Source organism: Macaca thibetana, chromosome 11 (genome assembly GCF_024542745.1).
Source record: "Macaca thibetana thibetana isolate TM-01 chromosome 11, ASM2454274v1, whole genome shotgun sequence".
Lineage (NCBI taxonomy): Eukaryota > Metazoa > Chordata > Mammalia > Primates > Cercopithecidae > Macaca > Macaca thibetana.
In genome coordinates, this window is record NC_065588.1 from 100,694,945 (window position 1) to 100,718,649 (window position 23,705).

The 23,705-nt window shown below is 45.3% G+C and overlaps 2 protein-coding genes across 8 annotated transcripts in view; one reads left to right on the plus strand and one right to left on the minus strand.

Moving 5' to 3' along the window:
- The window catches only part of LOC126930917 (protein BRAWNIN), a 732,366-nt gene that overhangs the window by 525,050 nt on the left and 183,611 nt on the right, over positions 1-23,705 (minus strand). The window contains exon 1 of one of the 6 annotated variants that reach the window (XM_050748509.1): positions 14,353-14,356. The exons of 4 other annotated variants lie outside the window; for them this stretch is intronic. The gene's annotated coding sequence lies outside the window, so the exon portion shown is untranslated. Of the gene's footprint in view, positions 1-2,682; positions 2,687-14,352; positions 14,357-23,705 lie in introns of those variants that run through there. One more of the 6 variants, XM_050748504.1, reaches the window with a different exon arrangement.
- Positions 1-23,705, plus strand: part of CHST11 (carbohydrate sulfotransferase 11) — a 310,494-nt gene that overhangs the window by 8,052 nt on the left and 278,737 nt on the right. The gene's annotated exons all lie outside the window — the stretch shown is intronic.

Consider the following 23,705-nt stretch of genomic DNA (forward strand, 5'->3'; position numbering starts at 1 on the left):
GAGATTTGAGAACAATTTTGACTGAGCTTGTAGTGGGAAATTCGTAATATCTTCAGGGTGCAATCCGTGGCATTTGTGAATAAAACTATCCAGAAAAAGTGCCAGACTTAAATCGGTACCCAATAAAAATATAGCGACGAAATGGATCAACACTCTGGGAGTGGAAGACTCAGGTCCTAGTCTGGGGTCTCCCACGTCCTATCCCCATAAATTATTGTGTATTATTGATTCCAGGACGTATTTTTTCACATTTTAGTAATTATGTAATTTGTGATTGATGGCATCTCAGCACCGTGCTGCGCTTTAATGAGCAGCTGTTTTGTTTCTTAGTGTTCCATCAAATAGTGTGCCTTCGCCATGGATGCCTTCTGAGGCCACCTCTGTAAATTGTGGAAGTACTTTATGTAAACTGTGGCACACTTCATAACCTCAGTAAGTGATGAAAAAATGGCATTCCTCCAAGATGCAGACTCTGAGGGCTCAAAAGTACCTGGTTAGCCTTGAGTACTTGCTTCTCAATGGCCAGACTGGCATGCAGTCTGTCCAGGTCTTTTTAACTTTGCCTGGCACTTATTTTCAGAACCCAGGGCTTGTAGTTAGTATTTCTCAGATTAATGATGAGGTTGGTTAAGAGTTAGAATAGGGAGGGTGGGAAGTAGGTGATTTAACTTGGGACTTGAACCCGGAAGTTCATCTAGAAATAGACACAAACATTTGCCCAGGGAAAGTATCACCAATGTGGATTTTTGTTTCTTTCAAGCTACTGAGCTGTCATGACTTTGTCATTTCTCTTTTCTGGCCCTTTTAGAAATGTACTGTAGTTGTTTGTTTTTTTGTACATCTTCCTCTTTTGATACAGCAAGGCGTGGATTCTCTCAGGTTCATCTTTATAGCCTCTGACCCTGGCCCAGAGGTGCCTAGGAAACATTTAAAGAGTTAATAATTGATTCTCAAAGATAAGCCTTTCCACCTTGGTCACCACCCAACCCATGTGCCCAGAACTCAGAAGGAGGAGCCAGGTTGGATTGTCATGTACAAACAGCATCTGCTGTGGTCTAGTCCATTTGTCTCCCAAATCTCTTTGCTTCTGTTCTGCTATGGTTCAGGGCAGGAAATAGAAATCAGTCTAGGTATTTTATTTTTTAATCTAATTGAATTTTTCTTTTTTTGAGACAGAGCATCACTTTGTCGCCCAGGCTGGAGTGCCGTGGCACCATCTGGCTCACTGCAACCTCTGCCTCCCAGGTTCAAGCAATTCTCCTGCCTCAGCCTTCCAAGTAGCTGGGATTACAGGTGCCTGCCACCATGCCCAGCTAATTTTTGTATTTTTAGTAGACACGGGGTTTTGCCATGTTGGCCAGGCTGGTCTTGAACTCCTGACATCAGGTGATCTGCCCACCTCGGCCTCCCAAAGTGCTAGGATTACAGGCATGAACCACTGTGTCCGGCCCCTGTCTAGGTATTTTAAGCAGAAAGATATTTACTAGAGGGAATTTGGTGCTTATAAAGACATTAAGGGGCTGGAGGAATGGGGCTCCAGGAATGTCTCCCAGCTAATGGTAGTAGTTTATATAATAATTTATAAACAAATGTATGTCGGCATGGCTGCTCAAAAAAAAAAAAAAAACCTGACTCACTAGGGGTGCTACACCCTCCGAGATTGTGTCTGGAACTATTGAGTTCAAGAAAAAACTGATGGCAAAGCCGGAGAGTGGACCCTATAGTGCTATTGCAAAAAACCCTCGTGTCCCCATCTCCATGCTTGCCAGCAGCCAAACAGCCCCAAAGGCAAGAAGATGGCCTCTGCCTCACATCTGCTTTCTAAATCTCAAGTGAGTGCTTCTGTTTGGGGGGAGCCAAATTCACATCTAGAACCTTAGCTTCAAAGAAGCCTGGGAAATACAACTTTTCAATTACCAGCCTCTGCAGGCTAGAAAGCTTTCTAGAAGGAGGGTAAAATGAATGATGAGCAAATAATCACAATACTCACTGCACCCTATTGGTAAAACATATTTGAGCAGCCATCCCTCAATATATTTTGTTTATAAATAATTTCTGAATATTTCTACCATTATCTACATATCTAGGATAGGATCCTTTCTGACTAGTGACTGTAAATACATATGACATTATCTGTTGGATAATTCTGTTGGCTGACTCTTTATCAATTCTCATTCTTTCATCCTTTTGACCTTGTAATGTTGTCCACAAAGATACGATGGAGAGCTAGTACTTAAGAGAGAGGAATGCCATTTCTTGTGTGCCTGGATTGTGACAATTATCTCTAAGTTGTGGTTTCTTGGCTGGGATCTCTTTAGGCCTCAGTTCTATTTTGTGAGGAATAGGATAGTTAAAAGTAGATAATACAATCTGTAAATTTACTTATGATTCAGTTGTAAATGGTTATTCATTGAAGTATGCTGAGAAGGGTGGAATTATTGAGGTGGTCACTCCAGTTCATTTTGTGGTTGAAGATACCTGCCTGAGTTTCGTAAGTGACATGTAATTTGATATGACAGGTTAGGTGGGTTGTTTGTGGCCATTTGTATTCTTGATATAGTTACTTTTTTTTTAGGGTAACTGAAAATGGAAGGTCTGGTGTTTAGATGAACAAAAAATGCAAAGTCTGATGTTTCCTTCCCAGACCCCTTTTGTGGCACAATGTCCACTAGGATTTTGGAACCCCAGGACTAGACCTGCCTTGAATGTCATTGGTTATTGTCAGACCTGCCGTTGTCAACTCTGGGTAAAAGTCCCATGTTAACCTAGTGCCAGTTCTGGCAGTGGTGGAGGCTTAGTTTGGCTTTAGATAAGCAGTATGGGGAGGGCTGATACTTCCAGCATCACCAGGAATTGGGTTCTGTCTCAGGTCGATATGGATCGAGACAAAGAAACCTGGTAATGGAAGTGTTTCAGTCCTTATCATTCTCTGGCGTGAGTGGTTATCTTAAATGCCTTGGGAGAAAAAACTCACAAAGGCAACTCAAGTGAAATAAGCTGGTGGCTGGGTTTCTGTTAGAAACTGTTAACTTCAAAGAATCTCAGAAGAGGGAAACCACAGAGGCCCCTCTAAGGTAGTGTTGTAACAGGGCACTTAACATTTCTTAACGGTTGTCATATTTTACCTTTAATATCATTGCATATGGTCACTCATTATAGTGAAAAGAGCACAGAATTTGGAGTCTAGACACCAGCTTTTAGGATTTGGCTGTTCCCTATATCCATTTGACATCATTCAAGATATTTTTGTTAAATGCTTACTAAGAGTTAGGCTCTGTTCTAGGTGTGAATCAAACAGTTGAAAATCCATGTCCTCATGGAACATACATCATAGTGGGGGAGACACAATAACAAACGCATATTAAATTAAAGAGTATGTTTGAAGGTGACAAATGCTACACGGGGGGTGCGGAAGCAAGGAAGGGGGATGTGAAGTGGCAGTGGTGGGGAGATTGAAATTTTAAATAGGGTTGTCAGGGAAGTTCTCTCTGAAAAGGTGGCTTTAAAGATTGAAGGAGATGAGGTAGATGGGAGATGAGCCGATGAAATAATAAAGATATTTATCGGATATTATTTACCAAAGGCCAACTTGGGTCAGGTATTGAATATAGATTACTCCCCCACAGGACTCTTATATGTATACGCTGTAATTACCACCATTTTACAAGGGGGCAAACTGAAGCATAGAGCATTATCCCTTGTCTGAGATCCCCAGGAGAGGCGTGGATGGAGTAAGAACCATACCCGGCTGTATGACTTCATATCTGCTGCTCTGAACAGCTGGGAGGGCTCTCATTTGGGCATTAGTCTTCCTGTCCACCCCAAAGATTGGTGAGAACGATTGCAATTTAGTGATAGACATTCTGCGAAGGGTGGGACCTTTCTGCCCATCAACGAATCATTCTGTCCAAATGCCACTAATGCCCCTCCTTGAGAAAGAGCTCAAGACTCTGTGTGTAAACAGCATCTGGCGTAGTACTTGGCTGCATCCCATGACTTGGGCAAGTGCCTGGCAAGTGCAGGGGCTTAATAATTGATTGAATGAGTGACTGAGTGAAAGTCACAGACAAGAGATTTGGTCCCCTCGTTTGCCAAGTGAAGGTAGTAATATCACCTCTCTTATGGGTGGTGGTGGTGGCAAAGATTAAATGAGAAGTTAGATGTGAAACTGCTTTGGAAATGGATGTAAACCTATGTAACAAAACTGCGTGTCCTGCACATGTATCCTGGAACTTAAAATTAAATAAAAAAAGAAAAAATGAATGTAAAAGCAGTATAAATATATTGTTGTTACGATAAATGACCTGTGTGGTTCCTCGTTCAAGGATGTGAATCTCGATGTCAACATGATGCTGTTGTATTTCATTCTGTTTGAAACCTGAGCAAGTTTTTATCCTTTTAACCTGTGTGTCCTACACTGTAAGATTTACTGAAAGGATCTAACATCTATAAGAATGAGACTCCTGTGAATATCTTCTCTCTGTATGTGCTCACTCTCTCTCTGCCGTGCTAACAGGCATACCCTCTGCCAAGGCCAAAACTGTGTAGCAGTTTGCAAAGCAGAGTTTATATTTGGTGAGGAATCAGCCTTGTGTTTTCTTGCTGAATGCAGTGACCAGAGCATTTCCTCCCAATTATGCACTTAATTATTCCTCGGGTTCCCATTGGCTTTAACAAGTGACACTTGGGAAATAACACAGGCACTGGTCAATGCCATTTCTGAAGCTGAACTTCGAGGAGGATGAAAAGCAGTCATTTCAGAAAAGTAACAGTGGTAGCATGGCAGCCCGTATGTGAGCAGTTGTTGGCTGGGTTAGCATGGCTCATTGCACAGGACAGCATCGATTGGCCCTGTGTCTCCACATTGGGCCTGTTCTGTGCTGAGGAGGACTTTAGGGTTCCTCCGGTATAGGGGTCAGGCCTTCCCACTGTTTAACTGCAGTTAAACAGTTAAACAGTTAAACATGGAGCTTGCTCTGTGGCTGGGTTTGTAGCTGGGGCACAGATCTATTTCCACCCTTCTTCACCAGACCAGGTCCTAAAATTCAGTTCAAAGACTCCATCACCCTGATCTGGGATAGGCCCAGCATTCTTCGACCTGAGGCCAGGCTCACATTTGAAATAGTCCCTGTTAGGCTGGAGAGTTATCATAGAGGAAGGGGAGTGTATTTGTCAGGGCTCACATTTCTTTACAAGTTGAAAAAGTTTTTATCTTTTTAAGCACCCAGACTTCTTTCCATTCCACCTAATCATTGATTTAGACTATTTGTTTGCAACTGGTTTGGGACCTCCTTCTTCCTCCACAGGTGACAGGTGGCAATGTCTGGAGACATTTTGGGTTGTCATTAATACTGGGGAAGGTGTGCTACTGGCATTTAGTGAGTGGAGGCCAGGGATGCTGTTAGACATCCTACAATGGATAGGATAGACTTCCCCGCAACAAAGAACAGGCTAGCTCAAAATATCAATAGTCGGGAAACCCTCTATTAGTCTGTTCTCACGCCGCTGTGAAGAAATACCTGTGACTGGGTAATTTATAAAGGAAAGAGGTTTAATTGACTCACAGTTCTGCATGGCTGGGGAGGCCTCAGGAAACTTACAATCATGGTGGAAGGCACCTCTTCACAGGGCAGCAGGAGAGAGAATGCGTGCAAGCAGGGGAGATGCCAGACACTGATAAAGCCATCAGATCTCATGAGACTCACTCACTATCATGAGAACAGCATGGGGGAAACCACCCCCATGATCCAACTAACTCCACTTGGTCCTGCCCTTGACACGTGGGGATTATTACAATTCAAGGTGAGATTTGGATGGGGGCACAGTCAAACCATACCAAACCCTTATTTGATTAAAAATGTTTCTGATGCTTTATGAAAAAAAACAGTAACAATAGTGATCACTTACCAAATACTTGCTCTGCATCAGACAGTGTGTCAGCTGCTGTGTTTAGATTATCCATCCTATTTAATCCCCACCACAGCCTTGTGAGATGCGCATTTACCAATCCCATTATACAGGTGAGGAAACTGAGGCTTAGGGAGGTGATGGAGCCTGCCTAATTGGAAAGCTGGAACAGGAGCCTGGCTCAGGTCTAACTGACAGCAAACACTGTACTCTTCACCTCACCAGTATTCCCGTCTCCATGTTCTTGGTTTCAGATAATTAGATCAAGAAGTAATTATTTCATAAAGGCCTTAAGCTCAGCTGTAGACTCAGTGAGTGGGACATTCAGTGATAGCCCCTTCTCTTCTTACCCTACACTCTATCTCTGGTGACCTCATCCCCTCTTGGGGTATCATCTGTGTTTAGATGATGCTCATGTCTTTCTTCAACTTGGATGTGACCTTGGGTCGAAGTCTAGTTCATGTATTACCTCTTGTATTACCATCCATCCCCTCTTGGTCAGAATGAGGGGAAGGATGTCCTTCCTTTCGTCCCTGTGGTACTTTGTGTGCGTGCATCTCTAATATTACTCATTCTGATAATTGACTCCTTCAGGGAAGGGGCATGTCTTGTTTAGCACAATATCCCGACATCTGCAATAGATCCTGGTCACTCAGTAACACTTTGCTAAAAGAAGGAATACACTGATGGTAATTGGTCACTAAGAAGAAAATCCCCCTTTTTGGGATGGTGGGTTTGATTTTCATTTTGATTCTATGGTGATTTGATTTTCATTTTGATTCTATGGTGAGCTGTCACTTAAGAGAGCCAAGAACAACCCCTTTTATACCGTGGTTAAATGTGAACAGCCAAAAAGTGAACAACTGTCAAAGTTGTAGGAATTGCATCACTGTAACCACAAAGGTAATTAAATGTGTCCCAGGAAGGGATCTGCTAATTTGGTTTGCAATGGGAGTGTCTGAGACAAGACTTTTGTAGAGCAGCACTGTCCAGTGGAAACACACTGCTACTGCACACAAAACTAAATCTTCTGGTAGCCATTTTTACATTGAAAAAAGTAAAAAGAAACAGCTGAGATTAATATCTGAAATATTCCAACAAGTACTCAATATTAAAACTCATTGCAATATTTTACAGAGTTTTGGTACTAAGTCTCCAGAAATCCAATGTGTATTTTTACAGGACATCTACATTCAGATTAGCTGCATTTCAAATGCTTACTAGCCACATGTGACTAGGGCTACTGTAATGGATAGTGTAGCTCTAAAGTATTAGAGAACCTTTTCTACACTAAACTAGGGCTTTTTTTTTGTCTCCCCTCACCCTAATTAAAAAAAAAATTTATGGTGACAGAGCAAGACTGTCACCTAGACTGGAATGCAGTGGCGTGATCATGGTTCACTGCAGCTATGACCTGGGCTCAAGCAATTCTGCCACCTTAGCCTCCCAAGTAGCTGGGACTGCAGGTGTGCACCATCATACTGGGCTAATTTTTGATTTTTTTTTTTTTTTTTTTTTTTTGTAGAGACAGGATCTAGTTATGTTGCCCAGGTGGGTCTCAAATGCCTGAGCTCAAGCGATCTTGCCTCAGCCTCCTAAAGTATTGGGAGTACAGGCATGAGCCATTGTGCCCGCCCCTTCCATTTTCTTAAGGGGATGTTGTCTTTCCTGGGTTTTAGCTATACCCTTTGGGAATAATATTGATTATCTTAAGGCTCAACATGTTAAGTACAAGATATTGGCTGCAAAGTTATACATACACACACACACACACACACACACACACACACACACATCCCTAAAGTCATTTCAGGCCTCTAAGGTATCTTCAAAGTCTTCTAGTTAATCAGTCGTTATCTGAAGCTTGATTGTGCTATTGAGATCTTAACACAGTCTGCCATGTAGCAAGAGCAACTGTTACTAGCTCCATTCTACAGATGAGGCAGTGGAGACTCAGAAGGATTTGGGGAATTGCTTAAATTTTGTTTCGAGTGGTTCTAATACCAACGTTTAGCTGCAAAGTCTGGCCCAAAGAATATTCATTCTATTAGGGTGGATGTAAACACACATACTTTACTGTCTTATGGGGCCAGATGCGATTGCTGTTACAAAGAGAGACAAACTGTGAAGGAAAGGGAGAGGAGGGTGATTGATTTTGGTGGTGCTGGGGATGGTGGTGGTCGTGGTGGTGGTGGTGGAAGGAAGTCTCCCAGGGAAAGTCGAGGTTTGCACTGGGCTCTGAAGGATGAGTAGAAATTTGCTAGCGGAATCTGGGAAGGGGGAGGAAAGACATTCTGGGTGAGGACGTCTGCCAGACCAGTGAGGAGAGTGATGTCTGGGAATACAGGAGCCCAAGGGTGGAGAGGTGAACCTGGATGGCTCTGAATGCTCTAAAGTTTGAGTTTTATTCTTGGGACCAGGGAGCCACAGGTTTAGTGACTCCTGTTTTTCAGATGATGAAATTTAAGCTGCATTTAAACTCTCTTGTTTCATTAGAAAGGCAGTAGTTTCAAACTCACTTTCTCAAAATGAACTCGGGGCCATTTGGAAATCGTTTCTATTACCGTCATTTAATGGGAGGCAAGAAGATTATTCATGAACGACTAAAGTGCAAAGTAAGAAAGAGCTTAAAAGCATTCTGTAGTGGGATTTGAAACTCCTCTGTTTTGCGTTGCTTGGGCCAAAATTATAGGACATGGGGGTTAAATTTCAGTCTCTCAGTTGCTAATGGTGCCCTAGCTTCACCCTCAGAGGGCCCTGGAAGCAGTGGTGGGAGAAAGGGAAAGTGTGTAAATCGTCCCAGGGAAGAGAGTTTCTTGCTTCAGTGGGAGCTCGTGGGTGTATCCGGGTCAGGCTGCAGCTGTTGGGCTGCCCTAGAGATGAGCAGTGAAGGATGGAGAACAAAGTCTGCTGCTTCCTCCTGGATGTCAGACCCAAGTGCACTGTATGTGGGGTCTGAGTGCATTGTCCCCCTGAAAGATGCTGCCCTGTGTCCTCTTTAAATCAAAAGGCTGCCTCTTTTTTAGGCTCCCCTTCCTGGGCTGTGGGAGAGGGCATGGGGCTATTGTAGAGCTCATACACCCTATGAAAAGGCATCTCTCTGTGGCTTTCACAATCACTTCTGGGGGCCATTGTGCTTGGTACAAAGCTGAGGGCTGCCTGTATTTTCTCTGCGAGACTGTAGCACTTGACGCCTGTCGATGAATAATCGAGAGCTGGTTTTCTCATAGGGGCATCTCACCACCTTTGATCCCCTTTATTTTCCGTTCAAACATCACCACCACCACCACCACCACCACCACCAACACCACCATTACGACAGGGAGAGCTCTTCCAAAGGCTTAATTGAAAAAGAAAGTAATATAATGTAATCACAGATATGCAGCGTGTTTTAAAGGGGGCACGTGGATAGGCAAGCTAAAAGGGTTTCTGGATTTATGCTTGCAAACTTATAACGATTTAGGGATTAGGGATTTGAAGGTCTAATTGAGGTAGTACTTATTATTGGAAGCCTATGCAAAGGTATTGGAATGGAGATTATTTTGCAATTGGAAGAATTAGATAGTGAAATCCTTTAAGAGCCAAGGTTTCATTATAAGTAGGGTTTTCTGTATAATTTTGCTGTTCAAAAATGGAAGTGCAGGTTTGAGATCAGTAACTGAACAGGCAATCTTTTAGTTAATTGTAATAAAACAGCTTTTGTTGCGAGAGTGTGAGCCATCATCCGAATGACAATTACGTGCTTAAAAATATTAACTAGGAATAGTGGCCTTGCTCACTTTAGGATAATCCATTGCATTTAGGAGGGGAGTGGCTCAGGGCTCTTTCTTGGGACTCTGCAGAGAATTCTTTCAAGGCTTATGCTGACTTTGTTTCCTGTGACTGTAAAAGCAAAATGAGATTTTAAAAAATAAATCCAGGGCTGATAGTAAGTGTCTTCCTGCAAATGAGATTTGAGGGATGTGCAGGATGTTGTCATTAGAAAGTCACAGCAACATTCCTTTTTTATTTTCATAGGAAATAAACAAGGAATGGATTAGGAACACAGAGGTCATTGCTGAGTGTTCGATCTGTTATAAAACTCCAACAAAGTAGAAAGGGCATTGGGTAGGCATTGGGTGGGGCATCAGGGATCTTGGGTTCTTGACCGGTTTCTTCTACCCGCTTTTGGGGACCCCACATGTGTTACTAACAAATATAGATGTTGGCAGTTTTCAAACTACTCCTTTAAGCCCAAGCATAGGGGTAGGTCCTTCGAGGGGGCTAGGGGGTCCCAGTAAACCCCACCCCAATCAGAGTGGTTCCTTGCTTATCTGTTTCATATTTTGGGGTTCTCAATAAAATTTTGTTAGAATAAAGTACTTCAGGGCCAAAACCAACAATTTTGCAGTTGACTACTTAGACTATTTCTAAGGTCTCTTCCCGACTCAGGGCTGATGCTATTAGCAGTTCTCAAAATCAATACACATTTACATGAGGGTTAAATCATAATTAAAATGAATAATTACTGTTCATGCAGTATGAACAGTCTGACATCTGTCCACCCCTTCATCCAGCACTCAAACATTTATCGACCAAATATTTATCTGACTAAAGAGACAAATCTAAGTAAGACTTAGTTCCTGCCTGCAAATAACTTGCAATTTAGCAAGTGGTGACAGACCTGTAATTGTTAGCTGTAATGCTTTATAATAATGGCTATGGGCGGCTAGGGAAAAAAAAGGAGTAATTAGTTTAGGGAGGTCAGGGAACTTGACAGAAGAAGGAATATTTGAGCTGGGCTCTGGTCATTTGTTCAGTTATTTAACAAGCATTTGTTGAATGGCTGCCGTTTGTGCCAGGACTGTTCCTGTGCTAGGGAAACAGCAGGGGACAAAACAGACAATGATCCCTATCTTAATAGAGCTCATGTTCTTGGCATAAAATTTATCAAGGGGCAAGGTTGGTGGCCCCACTGGCTCCTTTACCATCATCTCCCTCCCCTGCCCCATGATGCCTCAGAGTAAAGCAGTATTTTTTATATATATATATATTTCTGATTATGAAATTAATTCAAGTGTATTATAGAGAATTTTGAAAAAAGAGGCTTACTTCCAAAAAAAGTCACCCCAATCCCTGCCATATATATGCATATATATATATATTTATTTATATATATCCATGGAAAAATAGACCAGAAGGTCAAGAGATTTTTCCTGGGTAGCAGGGATTAGGGATGAATTTTTTTGAAAGTAGGTTCCATATATGTGTATATATATATAACTTTTTTTAGAAGTAGGTCCCATATATATATAAAAAATATATTTACAAAGATATATTTTAAAAAGTTATCCCTAATATATAATTGTAAATGTATATAATATATATTTACAAATATATACATATATGTAATACTTGTAACATACTTACATATATGTATATATTATAATATGTAAATACGTGTATATAACATACATTACATATGTTATATATAATAGCATATATCACACATATATGCAATATACATAATATAGTATACACACGTGACATAATATGTATTATAATATACACATATATAATATATACACATATATGTAAAATATGTAATATATATGTGTATATATATTTACGAAGATGAAATCATCAGGCTTATATTATAGTGTATTTTGCTTTTCCCATGTAGCACCGAATCATGGGCATTTTCTCATGTCATTCAGTTGTCTCTGACAGCACTGTAATATTCCATCAGATGGATGTATTTTCATTTTGCCATTCTCCTTCGTTGAACATTTTTGAAAAAGATTTCTCCTTTTAAAAAATGCCTTTTTTTTTTTTTTTTTGTAAACTAAACTTTTATCTGAGTTTCTTAATGTCTCTTTCAAATAAAATTTCAGAGGGGGAATTCACAGGTTATAAACCTTTGAAGGCTCTTGATAAGTGTAGCCAAATTATTTTCTAGAAGATTGTATCTATTGATGCTCCAACCAGTAGTGTGTGAAAATGTCCATCTTACTATATCTCAGCTCCTTTGATTAAGCTGCCATCCAGATTCCTGATGAAGCCTTCCTGTATCTCAACATTCATGCTTTCATTGAGTTTTGGGCCCACACTAGATTATAGGCTTCTGGAGGCCACAAACTGTGTCCCCAGTCCCTGGCGTATGACAGACTTGTAATAAAATAAATGTTTGTTGAATACATGCTTGCATGTCTGAATGAATGAGCCAAGGAAGGTAAGGAGAGGTTTCACTTGGTATCTGGGAAGAGAACAGAACTTTCTTCAGATGTCACAAAGTATTTTATTAATGGGTTTCCAGGGATAGGGAGATTCATGAATGGACAAGTAGCTTGCTGTAAATCCACCTCCATACCCTCAGTGCCTGTCCAAGAGTCCTATAATAGATCATCCTTAGGATTCAAATTAAATGAAAAGATACATTTTCACTGCTACTCACTAGGTACCCGTTACAGGTGTTAAATCATTTAGTCTTCTCCACAGCCTGGCGAGGAGGACTGGCCTTATCCTCATTTTTAGGTGGGACTCAGAGAAGTTTTGTAATTAACTTAAGGTAACATAGCGAGTTATCGGTGGGGCTGGGATGCCCTGGCTCATCTGACTCAAAGTGCTCTAATGAGAACTTCTCTCTGCAAAGCGTGGGCTAGCATCTGTGAGGAAAATTTCTTTTTGTGATTGAGGAGGAAAAACATATGGAGAAACCCTATTGTCTGAATGCTGCCTCTCTCCCTAATTTATAGGTTGAAACCTACTCCCCAGTATGAGGCCCTTAGAAGGTGGTGGTCTTTGGGACGTGATTAGGTCATGAGGGAGTCCTCATGAATGGGATTAGTGCCCTTATAAAAGATACCCCAGAGAGACCCTTACCCCTCGTGCCGTGGGAGGACACAGTGAGAACCAGGAAGTGGGGCCTCTGCAGACACCAAATCTGCCAGTGCCTTGATCTTGGACTTTCCAGCCTCCAGAACTGTGAGCAATAAATTTCTGTAGTTTACAAGCCACCTAGTGCAAGATATTTTGATACAGTGGTCCAAATGGATGAAGACAAGGAATGATCCTTGAGCTGAAAGGAAAAGGGACAATCGCTCTACAGTTGGGAAGACACAATGATAGCTCTAGGAAACATTGTGCACTCAATGGTCCTCAACTGATGGGAGAAAGGAATTCAGTTACGAGGAAGTTCATTTAGTGAGAAGGCCTAAGAGCTCTTCACGTGGCTCCTGTGACTCTTAGAAGGGCGATGGCTGGCAGCATCCTGAGAATGAAGCCTCTTCAGGGAGCTCTGTGTTAATGGTGCTCTCAAGTTTGGGAAACAACCCCCCTAACAGGAAGTGGGGGTGGGAGACAGGGAGAGAAAAACTAAACCAAACCCATAACGCAAACTGTATCTTTCCTCTTGCAAAAGTGAAAGACATTGCTGATAGTTAAACACACACACACACACACACACACACACACACACACACACACACACACACGGCAGATGGAGCTTCCTGTATAATATTTCTGTTACTTATCTCTCCAGAAGGAAGGAAGGCCTGGGTATATTTTAATTTTATTATTTTCATTTCTTAAACATTAAAAAATGATTTCTACTAGCCCATACCAGATGACCCCAAAATACACTGTGAGTAAAAATGCGACGTTTGCCATGCGAATGCAGTGCCAGCACCTCTCTTCCACCAGGTCCACGTCCCTAAGCCTTTTTATATCTGCACTCTGGAGCCTCCACTGACCCCTTCCCCATAGTCTCTTTTATGTACACCCTGACTTCCCAGCAACAGAGTGCTGAGGTGGAAGCAGATGAGGGGAAGTGAGAATAAGTCTAAAATAGCTGTCTATTAGGTTTCCTGTTAAGTAGGATGTGGTCAATTAGCTTCGGTTATCTGTAAGTCTAGTTCAGGCTGTTCCTGTTAACAGCTAAGTATTCACGGGGCCCCAGAGCATGGAGGTGCTTGCCTGGGAAGGAAAGCAATGATCAGAAATGTTGGGACACAGTCACTAGCTTGAGGAAAACCGGTGGGATTTGGCCTTTTGGGAAATAAGAGTGGTGTTCCCTGTGGCCATCGGCGGCAGCAGCAGGCAATTTCAAGACTTTCAGGAGGTGATTGGAACCATCTAGTCTCTGGTCATTTTGGGGAATGTGATGACATGGTTTAGTTCTTAACGCATAGTGGAAGAGGCAGTGAACTGGTGCCTTCATTCTAGGGAGTTATTGAAAAGGAGGTTTTTAAAACTGGAAATGATAACATGGTAGGAGCCTTTAAACAGTGCATTTCCAAGGCATGCCCAAGGAAAAGCCATTTTCAAAAGAGTCACCTGTCTTTACTTGGCATTTCCAAACTTGCCTCAGATATCTTTCTGAGGGACTCTTAAGGTATTGGTAGGAATTGGATGCAACTCCTTCCTTTCCCAACCTAATTCAAATTGGTTTAAGCAAAAAAAAGTGCCCCCCCCTTTTTTTTTTGGCTCAGGAAACTGAGCCAAACTCAGTGTGGCAGAGTCCAAGCACCCTAGGATGTGATTGTTCGTGCTGTGTCTGTCTCCTCATAGTGGCAAGATGGCTGCCGGTGGTTCCGGCCTCCATCCCAGCCTTTGAGCAGTCCCAGTAGAAAGAGAGTGTACTTCTTTTTTCCAGCAGTTTCCACAAAAGCCCTGGAATGTAAAGTTCTTAAGGGCAGGGATTTTTATATTTTGTTTACTGTCATCCCCAGCTCCTACAACGGTGCCTGTCTTACAGCAAGTGTTCAATAAAGATGTGTTGAGTGAGCAAATCTCATTGGTGTGGCTGCGATCACATGCCCAGTTTGAGAGTAAGGCTGGGAGTGGGAGAGGGTGGTTCTCAAAGAAAACTGAAGATGCTGTTATCCAAGATAGGTATCAGATCTTGTTTTTCTGATGAATAACAGAACCAAGAGAGGCAAGAGGTAAAAAATATATAATAAGCTTTAAAAAAGTCTTGCATTCTTAGGTAGCAGGTAGTATGTTTGGAGGTTTTTGCCACTAGGAAAACCTGTTTGGACTGAAAATGGCTACATGAACTTTTGATTCTGTTTACCTCCTGTTGCTAGAAGACAAATGTGTTCCTATGGCTTGAAGAAGCCGCAGAACATATTTTTCTCATGTAAGCATGCCACTTGTTGAAGATGGCTCACCACCATGTCCGCCCTCCTGCCAGTGGGGAGAGGGAGAGAGGTCCAGCGAGGGCATTCCCCTTGGATCCATCACTTTTGCTTAAATCTCACTTAGCTCCAGCCATTTCTGTCTGCAGGGGAGGCTGGGAAAGGTAGTCTTTGTTCTGCGTGGTCATGTAAAAGAAACTTGTGTTTACTTTATTCTAAAGGAAGACAGTGAATGGATATTGGGGGTCAACCAAGAGTTCTGCTGCAAAAGGTTCTATACTTTAGTTGGTCAGTGCTCTCAGCCCTTATTGAATTCGGGCCTATATTTCATAAACATCTGCTTAGTCAGTGCGCTGAGTTGATAGTGTCCCCCTCAAATTCATGTCCTTCCTGGAACCTCAGAATGTGACTTGACTTGGAAATAGGGGCATTGCAGGTATAGTTAGTTAAGACGAAGTCAGCTGGGTGCAGTGGCTCCTGCCTGTAATTCCAGCACTTTGGGAGGCCAAGGCAGGTGGATCACGAGGTCAGGAGTTTGAGACCAGCCTGGCCAGGATGGTGAAACTCTGTCTCTAGTAAAGAACACAAAAAATTAGCCGGGCGTGGTGGCGGGTGCCTGTAATCCCAGCTACTCAGGAGGCTGAGGCAGGAGAATTGCTTGAACCTGGGAGGCAGAGTTTGCAGTGAGCCAAGATCATGCCACTGCACCACAGCCTGGGCTACAGAGCAAGACTCTTGTCTCAAAAAGAAAAAAAAAAAAAAAGAAGTCATATTAAAGGACAGTGTGCCCTTAATCCAGTATGACTAGTGTCCTTATTATAAGAGGAGAAGAGGCACAGAAACACACATAAGACCATGTGATAATGGAGGCAGAGTCTGGAGTGATGCTCCCACGAGCCAAGGAATGTCAGGAGCCACCAGAAGCTGGAAGAAACAAGAAAGGATCCTTCTCTAGAGGCCTCAGAGAGGGCATGGGTCTGCCAACATCTTGATTTTGGACTTGTGGTCTCCAGAACCATGAAGGAATACATTTCTATTGTATTAAGCCACCAAGTTTGTGGCACTTTGTTATAGCAGCCCTGGGAAATTACTGCAGTCTGAAGGAACACATTTCTTGCCTTGACCCAGCAGGGATTCTTTCCAGTTGGAGTCAGGGGATGTGGCTTCTTAGCTTCGCCCCTGTGCCGGGATGTGACTCAGCAGAGGTCACTTAACCTCTCTGTGCCGTACTTTCCAGCTATGAAATGGGAAGAGAGCTGCCTTTCTGCTCTGCGGTAACATTGCAAAGGTACAGCCTTTCATGACTTCTCATTTTACCCCGAAGAGAAACCCAAATCCTTCGCCTGATCTCAAGGTCCCACCTCACCGAGGCCTGCCTGGTCCCACTTCCTTGTTCCCCTGCCCAGCTGGACTTGCACCACTCTGCCTTTCAGTGCCTTACACGCTCTTGCCATGTCATGAATTTTGCACGTGCCATTCCCTGTGCTTGGAGTGCTTTTCCTTCAGGTCCTGTTTAATGTTGCTTCCTTGTATTGACCTTCCCAGCTGGGTGTGCTGGAATAAGTTACCCTTACAAACATAATCTACTGTCAGACTTTACAATTTTTAGAATTTGACCCAGGTTTTTTAAGTCACTGAAAGACATGGTTTCAAAAACTAAACCTGGCTGCAGGCACCTGAGGCCACTGTTCCAGCTCGTGGCTTCCTTCTATAGGGAGCGGTCATGGATTCTCGCACGTGATGATGGGGGCAACGATATCAGAAATGGCAAAGATTGGCCAAGAAAGGGAAGGCATTTTTGGAAAGGGCTTTGGGGTTTCTGATACCTAAATGTCTCATCCAAGTGAACAGAGTATTTACTCGTCTATGACTTGAAAAAAGAGTATCTTTTTGATGTTATTGTAAATAGGATTGTTTCCTTCCTCCCTTCCTTCTTTCCTTCCTTCCTTCCTTCCTTCCTTCCTTCCTTCCTTCCTTCCTTCCTTCCTTCCTTCCTTCCTTCCTTCCTTCCTCCCTCCCTCCCTCCCTCCCGCCCTCCCTCTCTCCCGCCCTCCCTCTCTCCCTCTCTCCCTCTGTCTCTCCCTTCCTTTCTCTTGCATTTTTTTTTTTTTTTCAGAGTTTTGTTCTTGTTGCCCAGGCTGGAGTACAATGTCACGATCTTGGCTCACTGCAGCCTCCACCTCCCATGTTCAAGCAATTCTCCTGCCTCAGCCTCCCGAGTAGCAGGGATTACAGGAACCCGCCACAATGCCTGGCTAATTTTTTTAATTTTTAATTTTTATTTTTTTAGTAGAGATGGGGTTTCACCATGTTGGCCAGGCTGGTTTCAAACTCATGACCTCAAATGATCCACCCACCTCAGCCTCCCCAGGATTGTTTTCTTGATTTTATTTTTGGATACATCATTGCTGATATAAAGAATGTATGGCTCTTTTTTTTTTCCTATTCCTTACTACCTTCTGCCTTCCTTTCGCCTTCCCCCGTCCCTTCTCTTTGCTGAAGACGGTGTGTCATCTGGGGTAGCCCTGGGTATTTACGAGCCAGTGGAGGCTGCTCTGCCACCTGGGGCCGGCTGGGTCCCAGAGCCACATCAAACGGGGAGCCCCCGCAAAAATGAAAGGAGGCCATGTCAAATGGGCAGCTGGTGTTTACTTCTTTTAAGTTCAGGCACATCCTTTACATCCACATGGCTTTATTTCTTAGGCAAGTGGGCTCACCATTTTCCTAGACCAAGTGGCCACTGCCTCCCTTCCCTTTCCCCCACCCTCAGTGTCATTTTGGCTTTTCCCACAGAGGAAGGGCTCACAGAACTCCAACGTGGTTCTGCTTGCTTAGATCGATGAGACAAGATTTTGGTCCTTTGAGCAAGGTAGGAATTATTGTAAAAAGAGCTGACAATTATGGAGGACCTAGTGTGTGCCCAGAGCTTCACACACATTTGCCTCAAATTCTCACAGTGACCTCATAAGGTACATGTTACCTTCACATTATGGACAAAGACAGCAGCTCAGAGAACTCATTCCACTTACCCAAGGTTGCAGATTTCAGCTCGGGCCCAACTCACTCCAGAGTCTGTGCATCCCCCCAATAGACGCTAATGTCTTAAAAATGTCCTCACTTTTTCTGTCTTTTAGTGGCTTCATGTCTGAAGTCTCTGTGTACTTTTTGGAACAGAAGGCGGTTCTCATAGTCTTGGCCCAGAGTCAGCATGGGAGAAAGTCATCCTGTCTGAAACAATGCTGATTCGGGTCACGATAGATTCATGGTTTCTAACCTCGGCTCAACTGAAGAAGAACTTGGACATCCTTTCATGTAGTTCATTGATACCCACATGCCTCCTGGTGCAATATCTCCAAATTCTCTCAGATTCATCCACAACTCTCCGTCCCTGCTGTCACCAAACCGCTCCAAGCCACTGTCACATTTCCCTGGGCTTTTTGCACAACTGGACTCCTGCATCCTCACATGCTCACCCTTCACACCCCATCCATTCTCCACCTGCTTCTCACCCTATCCATTCTCCACACCCCTCACACCCCATCCGTTCTCCACATGCTTCACACCCCATCCATTCTCCACACCCCTCACACCCCATCCATTCTCCACATGCTTCCCACCCCATCCATTCTCCACACCCCTTCACACCCCATGCATTCTTCACACCCTTCACACCCCATCCATTCTCCACACGCTTCTCACCCCATCCATTCTCCACACCCTTCACACCCCATCCATTCTCCACACCCTTCACACCCCATCCATTCTCCACACGCTTCTCACCCCATCCATTCTCCACACCCTTCACACCCCATCCATTCTCCACACCCTTCTCACCCCATCCATTCTCCACACCCTTCTCACACCCATCCGTTCTCCACATGCTTCACACCCCATCCATTCTCCACCTGCTTCTCACCCTATGCATTCTCCACACCCCTCACACCCCATCCATTCTCCACGTGCTTCACACCCCATCCATTCTCCACACCCCTCACACCCCATCCATTCTCCACACCCCTCACACCCCATCCATTCTCCACACCCCCACACACCCCATCCATTCTCCACACCCCTCACACCCCATCCATTCTCCACACCCCTCACACCCCATCCATTCTCCACACCCCTCACACCCCATCCATTCTCCACATGCTTCTCATCCCATTCGTTCATCACACGCTTCACACCTCATCTGTTCTCCACACGCTTCTCACCCCATCCATTCTCCACACCCCTCACACCCCATCCGTTCTCCACGTGCTTCACACCCCATCCATTCTCCACCTGCTTCTCACCCTATCCATTCTCCACACCCCTCACACCCCATCCATTCTCCACGTGCTTCACACCCCATCCATTCTCCACACCCCTCACACCCCATCCATTCTCCACACGCTTCACACCCCATCCATTCTCCACACCCCTCACACCCCATCCATTCTCCACACCCCTCACACCCCATCCATTCTCCACACCCCTCACACCCCATCCATTCTCCACACCCCTCACACCCCATCCATTTCCACACCCCACCCCTCACACCCCATCCATTCTCCACATGCTTCTCATCCCATTCGTTCTCCACACGCTTCACACCTCATCTGTTCTCCACATGCTTCACACCCCATCCATTCTCCACACCCCTAACACCCCATCCATTCTCCATACGCTTCACTCCCCATCCATTCTCCACACCCCTTACACCCCATCCATTCTCCACACCCTTCTCACCCCATCCATTCTCCACACCCCTCACACCCCATCCATTCTCCACATGCTTCACACCCCATCCATTCTCCACGTGCTTCACACCCCATCCATTCTCCACACCCCTCACACCCCATCCATTCTCCACACGCTTCACACCCCATCCATTCTCCACACCCTTCACACCCCATCCATTCTCCACACCCTTCTCACCCCATCCATTCTCCACACCCCTCACACCCCATCCATTCTCCACATGCTTCACACCCCATCCATTCTCCACCTGCTTCTCACCCCATCCATTCTCCACACCCCTCACACCCCATCCATTCTCCACACGCTACACACCCCATCTATTCTCCACACCCTTCCCACCCCATCCATTCTCCACACCCCTCACACTCCATCCATTCTCCACATGCTTCACACCCCATCCATTCTCCATGTGCTTCACACCCCATCCATTCTCCACACCCCTCACACCCCATCCATTCTCCACACGCTTCACACCCCATCTATTCTCCACACCCTTTACACCCCATCCATTCTCTACACCCCTCACACCCCATCCATTCTCCACACCCCTCACACCCCATCCATTCTCCACACCCCTCACACCCCATCCATTCTCCACACCCCTCACACCCCATCCATTCTCCACACGCTTCTCATCCCATTCGTTCTCCACACGCTTCACACCTCATCTGTTCTCCACATGCTTCACACCCCATCCATTCTCCACACCCCTAACACCCCATCCATTCTCCATACGCTTCACTCCCCATCCATTCTCCACACCCCTTACACCCCATCCATTCTCCACACCCTTCACACCCCATCCATTCTCCACACCCTTCACACCCCATCCATTCTCCACACGCTTCCCACCCCATCCATTCTCCACACCCTTCCCACCCCATCCATTCTCCACACCCTTCCCAGCCCATCCATTCTCCACACCCTTCCCACCCCATCCATTCTTCACACCGTTCTCACCCCATCCAGTCTCCACACACTTCACACCCCATCCATTCTCCACATGCTTCACACCCCATCCATTCTCCACACGCTTCACACCCCATCCATTCTCCACACGCTTCACACCCCATCCATTCTCCACACCCCTAACACCCCATCCATTCTCCACACGCTTCACACCCCATCCATTCTCCACACCCCTCACACCCCATCCATTCTCCACACCTCTCACACCCCATCCATTCTCCACACGCTTCTCATCCCATTCGTTCTCCACACGCTTCACACCTCATCTGTTCTCCACATGCTTCACACCCCATCCATTCTCCACACCCTTCTCACCCCATCCATTCTCCACACCCTTCACACCCCATCCATTCTCGACATGCTTCCCACCCCATCCATTCTCCACACCCTTCTCACCCCATCCATTCTCCACACCCTTCCCACCCCATCCATTCTCCACACCCTTCCCACCCCATCCATTCTTCACACCGTTCTCACCCCATCCAGTCTCCACACACTTCACACCCCATCCATTCTCCACATGCTTCACACCCCATCCATTCTCCACATGCTTCACACCCCATCCATTCTCCACACGCTTCACACCCCATCCATTCTCCACACCCTTCACACCCCATCCATTCTCCACACGCTTCACACCCCATCCATTCTCCACATGCTTCACACCCCATCCATTCTCCACATGCTTCACACCCCATCCATTCTCCACACGCTTCACACCCCATCCATTCTCCACACCCCTAACACCCATCCATTCTCCACACGCTTCACACCCCATCCATTCTCCACATGCTTCACACCCCATCCATTCTCCACACCCCTAACACCCCATCCATTCTCCATACCCCTAACACCCATCCATTCTCCACATGCTTCACACCCCATCCATTCTCCACATGCTTCACACCCCATCCATTCTCCACACGCTTCACACCGCATTCATTCTCCATACTCTTCCCACCCCATCCATTCTCCACACCCTTCCCACCCCATCCATTCTCCACACCCCTCACACTCCATCCATTCTCCACACCCTTCACACTACATCCATTCTCCACACCCTTCACACTACATCCATTCTCCACACCTTCACACCACATCCATTCTCCACATGCTTCACACCCCATCCATTCTCCACACGCTTCACACCCCATCCATTCTCCACACCCCTAACACCCCATCCATTCTCCACACGCTTCACACCCCATCCATTCTCCACATGCTTCACACCCCATCCATTCTCCACACCCCTAACACCCCATCCATTCTCCATACCCCATCCATTCTCCATACCCTTCTCACCCCATCCATTCTCCACATGCTTCACAGCCCATCAATTCTCCACACGCTTCACACCGCATTCATTCTCCATACTCTTCCCACCCCATCCATTCTCCACACCCTTCCCACCCCATCCATTCTCCACACCCCTCACACTCCATCCATTCTCCACACCCTTCACACTACATCCATTCTCCACACCCTTCACACTACATCCATTCTCCACACCTTCACACCACATCCATTCTCCACACCCTTCAAACCACATCCATTCTCCACACCCTTCCAACCACATCCATTCTCCACACCCTTAGTTGAATGATCCATTTAGTAACAGCCACACCTACCCTTTCATGACCTCCTCTTCTTTTTTTTTTTTTTTTTGAGATGGTGTCTTGTTCTGTCACCCAGGCTGGAGTGCAGTGGTGAGATCTCAGGTCACTGCAACCTCCACCTCCTAGGTTCAAGCAATTATTCTGCCTCAGCCTCTTCAGAAGCTGGGATTACAGGTGCGCATCACCATGCCTGGCTAATTTTTGTATTTTTAGTACAGACATTGTTTTACCATGTTTGTCAGGCTGGTCTCGAATTCCTGACCTCAAGTGATCTACCTGCTTCAGCCTCCCAAAGTGCTGGGATTACAGGCATGAGCCACCACTCCCGGCCAGCCTTTCATGACTTCTCATTGCACCCAGAATAGAAACCAGAATCCTTAGCCTGACTTCAAGGTCCTGCCTCACCTAGGTCTGCCTGGTCTCACTTCCTTGTTCCTCTGCCCAAATGGACTCGTGCCACTCTGCCTTCTTTCAATGCCTCATAAGCACCACGCTCTTGCCATGTCACACATTTGCACTTGCCGTTCTCTCTGTTTGGAGGGCTTTTCCCTCAGGTCCTATGTTGCTTCCTCATATAGCCTTCCTAGTTTCTGAAGGCAGGTCCCTTGGTTACAGTCTCTCCCCATGCATTTTTTTTTCTTTTCTTTTTTTTTTTTTGAGACGGAGTCTCGCTCTGTTGCCCAGGCTGGAGTGCAGTGACGTGATCTCGGCTCACTGCAACCTCTGCTTCCTGGGTTCAAGAGATTCTCCTGCCTCAGCCTCCCGAGTAGCTGGGATTACAGGTGCTGGCCACCATGCCCAGCTAATTTTTGTATTTTTGGTAGAGACAGGATTTTGCCACGTTAGCCAAGCTGGTCTCGAACTCCTGACCTCAGGTGATTGGCCCACCTTGGCCTCCCAAAGTGCTGGGATTACAGGCGTGAGCCACCGTGCCCGGCCTCCCCATGCACTTTGACTTTTTTTTCATTGCACTTCATTTGTCCATGCAGCAATCCCTCAGGATGTGATTCATTCAGCCTGCTGATTTTGGATAATAAGAGAAGAGAGTTCAGATACAAACTCCCCAATGTTACCTGCATCTCTTTGGTTCCTGCTTTTGGAGAGTAAGGGGTACCTGAGTTTGTTTTATGTCTCTTCTTCAGTATTCTGCTCCACAAGCTCCACATGTATTTATTCGTTGGCACGCCCCCTTAGTGAGTTTGTTCATTAGGCGACTGAAAGGAACAGATGAGTAGGTGAATGACCGGTGTGAGGCCTGGGGTTGGGGAGGACTGTGGCTCTTCTTACCTGCTGATGAAGCTGGCCTGGTGGAGGAGGCTGGAGGCAAAGGCAGGGACGTAGGCTCTGTAGCTTC